This window comes from Physeter macrocephalus, chromosome 16, assembly GCF_002837175.3.
Source record: "Physeter macrocephalus isolate SW-GA chromosome 16, ASM283717v5, whole genome shotgun sequence".
NCBI lineage: Eukaryota > Metazoa > Chordata > Mammalia > Artiodactyla > Physeteridae > Physeter > Physeter macrocephalus.
In genome coordinates this window covers 22,095,333-22,105,057 of record NC_041229.1, presented here as the reverse complement: position 1 = coordinate 22,105,057, position 9,725 = coordinate 22,095,333, and the positions used below count along the sequence as shown (strand labels likewise).

General features: G+C 39.5%; 1 pseudogene; it reads left to right on the top strand.

Moving 5' to 3' along the window:
* The first annotated feature begins 8,837 nt into the window (after window positions 1–8,837).
* On the top strand, window positions 8,838–9,381 carry LOC102991027 (mitochondrial inner membrane protease subunit 1-like; annotated as a pseudogene).
* The last annotated feature ends 344 nt before the right edge of the window (window positions 9,382–9,725 follow it).

Sequence of the window (9,725 nt, the reverse complement as noted above, 5' to 3'; positions counted from 1 at the left end):
CCCCTTCAGCTGCTGCCCATTTCTCTGTTCTCCTTTTTAGCAAAACTTCTCGAAAGATTTGACTATTCACTACTCACTATTTATTCCTCCAATTTTGTTACCACACTCTAATTAGGCTTTTCCACCACCACTCCCCAAAAGCTCATTAATGAACTCCATGTTGCTGAATCCAACAGTCAATGCTCAGTCATCCCTCTTGGCATTATCAGCAACATCTGATACAATTGATAGCATTCAATTTCTTGGAAATACTTCCTTCACTTGGAGTTCATGGACACACATTGGCTGCCTCCCTTACTGGTTTATCCTCTTCTTCAAGCCCAGTGCTTGGTTCTTGAACCTCTCTCTTTTCTCCACACTCGCACTTGAGACCTCATGGCATTAAATACCATCTCTATGTTAATGACTGCCAGATTTATACTTCCATGCTGGACCTCTCCTCTGAAATCTTGTCTTATCCATCCAACCATCTACTCAGGAACTCTATTTGGATGTCTAAAAAATATCTCAAAATTAATATGCCCCAAACCGAACTCATGATCTCCTTGCCACAATCAAATTTGGATCACCCATAATCTTTCCCATCTCAGTAAATAGCATCCATCCTTCCACTTGTTCAAGCCCCAAATCTCAGAATTTGTGTCTAATTTCCTTAAAGTAAGAGTTTTTTTTTTCTTTTCCCAAGAGAGGTCCTACTACAATGTCATAGACCCCTTTGAGGAAGGACGCAGTGCCACAAGTACCACAAATCTTCCTTGCAGTCTTCCCCAAAGAGAATGTGGTAATTTACCAGGGTGACTGTGCACTATGGAAATGGAAATACCCAAACTTTCCTGGGATTACTGAAGACTGGCTCTGAGTTGACATTCATTCCTAAGAACCCAAAATGTTACTGTGGCCTACAAAACCAAATGGGGACCTATGGAAGTCAGGTGATAAATGTAATTTTGGCCTAAGTCTTTCATGGACCCAGTGTATGCAGAGACCCATTCTGTGATTATTTCCCTAGTGGCTTAAGGTCCAGTTGGAAATGACATTCTCAGGAACTGTCAGAATCCCCACAAGAAAGGCAGAATAATGATGGTTAAGATTATAGACTCCGGAGCTGGCCTGCCTGGGTTCAAATCCTATATATGTCACTAGCTGTGTGGCCTTGGGCAAATTACTTTATTAACTCCTTTGTGCTTCTGTTTCCTAATCTTAAAAATGAGATAATAATATCCCTTAAGGGTGGTATGAGGATTAAATGAGTTAGTATTTGTCAAATGCCTATACATAGTAAGTGCTACATAAATGTTGCTTAAATAAATAAATTCCTTAATCCCTTTCTTTACTTCACACTGCCCCTCAAATCAGTCAGGAAATCCTTTTGGCTTTACCTGCAAGTCATATTTAAAGTCTGACTGCTTTACACTACACTCCCTCCTCCTAGCCCCCACTGCCACCACCACAGAGCCAGCCACAACCAACTCTTACTGGATTATTGCAGTAACCTCTTAACTGAACAGGCCCTCCATTACCTCCCTAACCTCATCTCTTAATAGTCTCCATATTCATCCTACTGCACTGCCCCCACACCAGCTGCTCCCCAAGGACTCCAGACTTGCTCTCACTTTAGTGTCTTTGCACTGGCTGTCTCCTTGGCCTCGGATGCTCTCGCTCTGGTTATCCTCATGTGTCAACACTCTTGACGTTTTTCGCAAATGTCAACTTCCTAATAAAGCCCACTCTGATCATTCTTATTTAAATATTATTATGCCCCCATACATATTCCCAGTACATCCATACACACTCTTTATCCTGCTCTATTTTAATAGTACTCATCAGTTTCTAAAATGTACAGAATTTACTGTATTTACTAGATCCCACAGAAGATCCTGAAAAGGTCCCAAGTAGTTAAAAAGATCCACTAGATAGAAGGTACAGGAATCCCCGAGTCACTGCTTAGAGCAGAGTTATCCAGGAGAACCTCCTGAGCAGCAACATACGCACTGAACTTTCCATGAGCAAGGGCTGACTGCTTGCTAGGAGGTCCATCACCAGTTCGATGGAGCACAGATTACTGCCTCTACCTGGCCTTGCCATCATTCAAGGGCCTCCTTAACTGCCCAGCTAATATCCCAGGGGTGAATGGATCCATGCATAGGAAAAAGAAAATAACAATTGCACCTACAACACCCAGCAACCAGAGAGAGGAAAACAAGCAGAATGACTAAAACTGGCAGCTCCTTATGTACCAGAACTGCTGGAGAAGAAAGATGATAGCTTTAAGTTTTGAATGAGATTTAAAAAATGATAATAACAATGGTGCTCAAAGAAATTCACTTGTAATATATGAAGAGGGAAAAAAAAAACAGACTCTGGAATTCAAAGAGTTTTTTCTTTTTTTGTTTTCTTTTTTAACTTTACAAATTCCACAGATGGAATAGAAGGAGCTTCTATTTTCTGTTGGGGATTGAATTGGGACCTGTATAATCAAGCAAATTATATCTCAACACAGAAAGTAAAAATACAAAGAGATGGAAATCATAAGAGAAATTTTTAAAAAGGGCTTGGAGGACAGATGCATAGACCCAACATGTGACTAATGAAATTTCCAAGGGTGGGAAAGGGAACAGATGTAGGAATGCATTAATTAAGGAAATAACAGAAGAAATTTTCCCTTTTTTGCAGAAAGACTCAAGTCTACAAATTTAAAGTGCTCATTGAGTTCCAGGCATAATTGATCAGGAAAAACATTTTTAAAAACCCAGTTGGGCATATCCAGGCAGAATTCCTAAATTCAAGCATAAAGAAAATGCATAGGCTGTCACACATAAAAATTGTTTACATACAAAGGAAAGGGCCAACACAAATAGGACTGAGGAATTAGACAGAAGAATTACCCCCATAGAGCACTGAGGGAGGAGGATGTCAACCCCAAATCCTATCCCCACTGAGAAAGCCAGCTGTCATGGTGAGAGAGGGAGTGGGCAAATATGCAGGAATCCAGGACTTACATCATCCACATATTCCATCTAAGGTAATGCTTCAGGAAGCACGCCAAGACAACAAGATAATCAAAACAGAGTCCCCAGTAGGGCACAAAGAGGTGAGGAAATAGCATGAACATGAGTCTCTGTCTCTCTGCACGTGTGTGTGTGTACAGTTTTCCACTTAGATATACTTAATTTTCCACTTAAACCTAAATTGAAAATGGTAGAATGCCTGGGAATTTGTAATATAAGTGCTAAACAATGATCATATAAACAGAAGAAACAACCTACAGGGGAAAACCTAAGAAAGTCTAAAAGTATTAAATGATCTCATAAATCCTTGGGAAGGGAGGAAGGAGCAAGTAGAGAAGGGAAGTGGATGTTTTCTTAAGGTTTCACCTGAGAAACGAGTAGGGAAATGAAATCATAAAAAAGGTGAAAGAGGACAGCGAGAAAATAAAACACTTCCATGGAGAGATATGATCAGTACCTTATTTTCATATTGATAGCAGAGAAAGAAGTGGTTCAATAGAAATAAACAAAATGGGAGAGTAATACCTAGAAGAGTGGGGAAATGTGATAGAACCTCTAAATTTAATAAGGAAAAGATAGACAATTAATAGTACTTTGATCAACCCACCAAAACTAAGGGGGGGGGAGGAAAAACAACATAATATAAATAATATGCATGAGGTAAAATGAAAGAAATAAAATCAAAAATATCTGTTTTCAGTTAAATGTGAATGGATTGGATTCATCTTTCAAAGACAAAGACTGTCAGATTGGATTTAAAAAAAAAAGTAGATGAGTCTTTTCAAAACACACTGAAAACAAAAGTTTTTTTTTAATGTTGGAAAGAAAGAAGTAGGCAAACAGATATCAGGAAAATACATTTTTTTTTAGAAAAAGAAAGGAGGAAAAACAGCATACAATTATAATTAGCAAAGCAGCATTTAAGATTAAAAACATTAATCAGGGCAAGAGGAAGGTTACAAAACATAAAGGCACCGTTTATTAAAAGGATGTAACAGTCACAAATCTGTAGGTACCAAATATCTAAAAAGCTAAATATATGAAGCAAACACCTTTAGAAATCTTCTTTAAAAATGATACATAGGGGCTTCCCTGGTGGCGCAGCGGTTGCGCGTCCGCCTGCCGATACAAAACATAAAGGCACCGTTTATTAAAAGGATGTAACAGTCACAAATCTGTAGGTACCAAATATCTAAAAAGCTAAATATATGAAGCAAACACCTTTAGAAATCTTCTTTAAAAATGATACATAGGGGCTTCCCTGGTGGCGCAGCGGTTGCGCAGCGGTTGCGCGTCCGCCTGCCGATGCAGGGGAACCGGGTTCGCGCCCCGGTGTAGGAGGATCCCACATGCCGCGGAGCGGCTGGGCCCGTGAGCCATGGCCACTGGGCCTGCGCGTCCCAAGCCTGTCCTCCGCAACGGGAGAAGCCACAGCAGAGGGAGGCCCGCATACCCCAAAAAAAAAAAAAAATGATACATAAACCTTAACTTTATAGTAGGTTATTTTAATAATTACTTTTATTATATCACTTTTATATTTTTGTTCCTGTGTTTAGTGTAGGTGGCCATGTTTATGCTTTGGTAGATCCCCTCAGGTGCAGTTAATCTTAGAAGAAGGGTGCCTGTAGGTATTAAGTTTACTTATAAAGATTCCAACAGGGTCTTGTTTTGAAAGCTGGTGATCCCCTTACCACACTGCACACTCTCCCTTAGGCCAAAGTGAACCCAGCAAGAAACATCACAGGGCCTACCAGGCAGAGAGCAGAATGGAGGGCCCCTGGGGCCCCTCTGAGGATATGTTCCATCCCTACTGGTACAGCATGGCCTCAGGCCATCCTTCCACCCTGGACCTCCCCAGGACCATCTGAGCCTCACACTGCATCCTCACCCCTAATGCATTACCCCAGTGGGGTAAAAGGGATGGGTGTCCTGAAGGGAGACCAGAGTCCTCTCTGTCCTCTGCTAGCCACTCCCTAGATTCAATCCTGGCACTTGGCAAACATTCATCCCTCTTCAGTTTCAACAACAAAAGAGTTTTGAGTACACAGTATGTATAAGACCCTGTTCTGGGCTTTTTTATTTAGGGCACTTTTTTCCCCAAGATTTCTCTCAGGTCTGGTGAGTGAGCCAGAGTTCTAGGACTCGTGTGGCTTCCAAATGCTCCACATTTTGGGGTTGTCTGGCAACGGTCCATAGGCAGTTCTGACCCATGACTTAATTTCCATCAGGCTGAGGAAAAATTATTGTATTAAGATTAATACAGGGACTTCCCTGGTGGCACAGTGGTTTAGAATCCTCCTGTCAATGCAGAGGACACAGGTTCGATCCCTGGTCCGGGAAGATCCCACATGCCAGGGAGCAACTAAGTCCATGTGTCACAACTACTGAGCCTGTGCTCTAGAGCCCACGAGCCACAACTACTGAACCCACGTGCCACAAGTACTGAAGCCCACGTGCCTAGAACCCGTGCTCCACAACAAGAGAAGCCACCGCAATGAGAATCCCCTGCCCTGCAACAAAGGGTAGCCCCCATTCACTGCAACTAGAGAAAGCCCATGCACAGCAATGAATACCCAATGCAGCCAAAAATAAATAAATAAATTAATTTTTTAAAAATATTAATACAATAAAGTGAGTTTTTAGTGAAGCTAAATCTATTCCATTTAGACAATTTTTCTTTATCCTGATACTATGTCCTTCCTCTTCATAGCTTAAAGTAGCCTTTCTCTTATGAAATGATAGCAGATGGCAGAGTTTTTTTAATATTCTTACTTGAAAAATAAAATGTTGACAACCCTATGAACTCCCCCCAAATAATTTAATGTATGATGAATATAAGATGTATAACTCTGTGAATTCAAATGTGTGGGGACCTCTGTTCTCTATGGTTTCCTCTCTGTACTTTGTGTGTGTGTGTGTGGCCACGCTGCTAAGCCACCGCAATGAGAATCCCCTGCCCTGCAACAAAGGGTAGCCCCCATTCACTGCAACTAGAGAAAGCCCATGCACAGCAATGAAGACCCAATGCAGCCAAAAATAAATAAATTAATTAATTTTTTAAAAATATTAATACAATAAAGTGAGTTTTTAGTGAAGCTGAATCTATTCCATTTAGACAATTTTTCTTTATCCTGATACTATGTCCTTCCTCTTCATAGCTTAAAGTAGCCTTTCTCTTATGAAATGATAGCAGATGGCAGAGTTTTTTTAATATTCTTACTTGAAAAATAAAATGTTGACAACCCTATGAACTCCCCCCAAATAATTTAATGTATGATGAATATAAGATGTATAACTCTGTGAATTCAAATGTGTGGGGACCTCTGTTCTCTATGGTTTCCTCTCTGTACTTTGTGTGTGTGTGTGTGGCCACGCTGCTGAGCATGCGGGATCTTAGTTCCCCAAACAGGGATCAACCCTGTGCCCTTTGCAGTGGAAGCACAGAGTCTTAACCACAGGACCACCAGGGAAGCCTCCCCACCCCCATACTACTAAGAACTATCCATGCTGAAAGTATACATTTCTGCCATCACCTCTCACTCTGCAAATACATCTTGACCAGCAATGGAAATGGTCCAGTCATTCAAGGAACCAGATTTTGCCTGGAGGGATGGGGGCTACATAATACAGAATCCAGTCCTGGGAGTCTGGAAGAACACACTGCATTGCCAAGCATTGCTGAGCCTGATGGATCTGTCCCCACATTGCCAACTGATGTCATAAGCTTGGTCCCCCACATATTCTACTGGGGAAACTCATCATAACCCAATGTCATTCTAAAAAAAAAAATTCTCAGATACACGCATAGCAATCATCACAAATATGACAAAGTTGCCCTGAATCTGTCTTTAAAATTCAAAAGAAAAAAAGAATGAAAATTGAAGGTCATAATTTTACCGATATCAAATCAAAGACAGAGAAGTGTTGTCTTCATTTACATCATGTTCTTACCTTCCAAAATTTCAAAATGATTTCTGATGTTCTCTCCATTATTCAGTGATTAAAATTTTAGGAAGTTTACTTTTAACCCAGGTTGAATTTGGCAGTTTGGCTCATTAGACATGGTGCTTCACTTCTTTCCTGCACAGGAGACAGCATGGTTTAGAGAACTTTGGTCTGTCTGACAGCAAGTATCTGAGTTTGAATCTTGACTGAAAATTTTTTATTAGCTATATTACTTTCAGCAAGCTTTTAACATCTCTAAGCCTCCGTTTCATCATTTGTAACATGGGTATTATAAGACAAACATCAGAGTTGTAATACAGTTGGTATAAAGTACCCAAGAAATGCTAGTAGTATTTTTTAATATAATTAGACCCAAATTTTACTTTCAAATAAACTTACACAAGATACCTTTTTTTCTGTTTGTATTATTTTTCAAAAAGCAACTGGGAGGAAGAGTTTAAATTTGCTTCTCAAGTTTGTAAAGAATTACACAGATGAACCTGGAGTGAAAAGGGTCTTGAGCCAAATGTTTTGCCTGCTAGTAATGCCACATATCCACAAATAAGAACTACAAGTGGTCTCAGGTTTAATTTCACACCACTGTCTCTTTAACCAAGCAGCGTCCTCAGAACTGTGCTTCAGCGCTGAATCATTACTGACTCAGAGGTTTATAAATACTGCTACATGAATCACTTGGAGTTTTCTTTAGTGGTCCCCTACTTCCCTCTTGAAGATTCAATTAAACCTGACCCCGCAAAGGGAGTGATATCTGACTTCCCACATTAGTGGGGCTGCTAAGTCTCTATGACGTACATGATACATTTATAAGAAGGAACATTCTAAAATTAAGCTTAATGCATTCTCATTCAATTCACTAAATAACTGATGTAACTTGAAGACAGTAAGCTACCCTCATCAGTTTTCTGTAACAGCTTACTAAATGTCAGAAAGAAATAGAAATGTTCTAAACTAGGACCCCACTCTTAATTCCTTACAAAATAAGTTAGAATGCATACATTTTGTAGAAAAAAAGCTTTAAAATGATGTAAATATAATAATATTCAAAATCTAAATTTCATTTGGTAGGAATGGTTAAAAGATAACACTCAGAAAGACATCTAAGGTGCCGTGTTGAAAGCAGCTGAAATGTTACTGCCGGTACATGAAATCATTTCAGTAAGGAATTTACTTCAGAAATAGGGGCGAAGAATTATAGAATAATGCACAAGTCAACACTGTTAGAACCAACACATCATCTACTCTAACAGTGATGTACAGCAGCAAAGATAATCCAAAATTTTTTTATATTTGCTTTTGTATTATATTATTATTTGCAATAGATATATCTTCCCAATTGTATTTCAGATTTGTTTCCCTTTTTGGATATTCATTACCTGATGGATGGGGGAACATACCCAATGGCAATCTCAAGGGCACAGGGAAGCCAGGGAGATAAAATTTTGCCAGAGATAATCTACAAAACAAATTGTGTCTGTAAATGAGTAGGAGGTGTGGCCTGGAACCCTGAGAGTATGGAGGGGAGTGAGGCTAAGCACGTTATTGATGGCTCTGCCATCCATCAGTCCCAACAAGTGACCCAGGGAGAAGCGTGGTTGCAAACATGCCTACTCACTGCAATCTCTCTCTTTTCCCTCAGGCACACAACTAACCTCTTCAGAGATATCATGGTTAGAGCATTGTGGAGGACAAGCCTCCTAAGAAAGGACCACCTGAGTCCTGGATGAGAGCCTCCTGGGCTTCTTTGGGGGCAGAGAAATCCTGAAACTACACATCACCCGTATATGTTTTGAGACATGCTTTAGATGTTTATTTTTAGAAGCCCTGCAACTACTTGAAAAATTTAATGTATTGCAGAATAGAGTTATGGCCAATGGTGGCAGAGTCTACATGAAGTCTCTGCTTCATGGTCTTCTGGGAGAAACCCTTCAACTTGTTGGCTATACTGTTCAGTATAACTGTGTAGCTCATTGTGTTTTTGAACATGTTGGTGGTGCTGTCATGTATTCTGGGCTATCAATGGAGCCTACAATTCAAAATTCAGATGTTAAAATATTTGCAAATTTGCAGAGAATCTTAATTGACATTTTTATGACATCCAAAAAGGTGACACTGTGATTGCAAAAAGCCCAAGTGATCCAAAATCAAATATTTGTAAAAGAGTAATTGGTTTGAAAGGAGACAAAATCCTCAGCAATAGTCCATCAGGTTTCTTTAAAAGCTATAATTATGTGCCAATGGATCATGTTTGGTTAGAAGGTGGTAATCTACACAACTCTACAGATTTCAGGTACTTTGGACCTATTCCATGTGGACTAATAGGAGGATGTGTCTTCTTTAAGATTTGGCCTCTGAGTGATTTGGATTTCTACCTGAAGTCCTTAATGGCCACAGATTTTACAATGATTAGCAACCATTTATTCTTTCACTTGCTTATTGTCTCCTGTTCAAGTGAATTTATTATTGTCACTGAGATCATATACTTACCAATAAAATACTATTCCAAAAAATAAAAACCAAGTACTCCCAAATTGGGGAAGGGGGCATGTCTAAAGAAAGCTAATATAAATCAATTGAAAATGAATGCACTAAGCCACATGCTGAGAAGAATTTTCAAAGAAATCTTTCTTATTCTTAAGAAGGAGATGAACTGCAATTTATGTAAAAATTCTTCTTAATCTTTTAAATTCTAGGGAAGGTAACAGTGGAACAACTAGTTTCAAATCTCTTCCCAGACACAGACAAAATCATAAA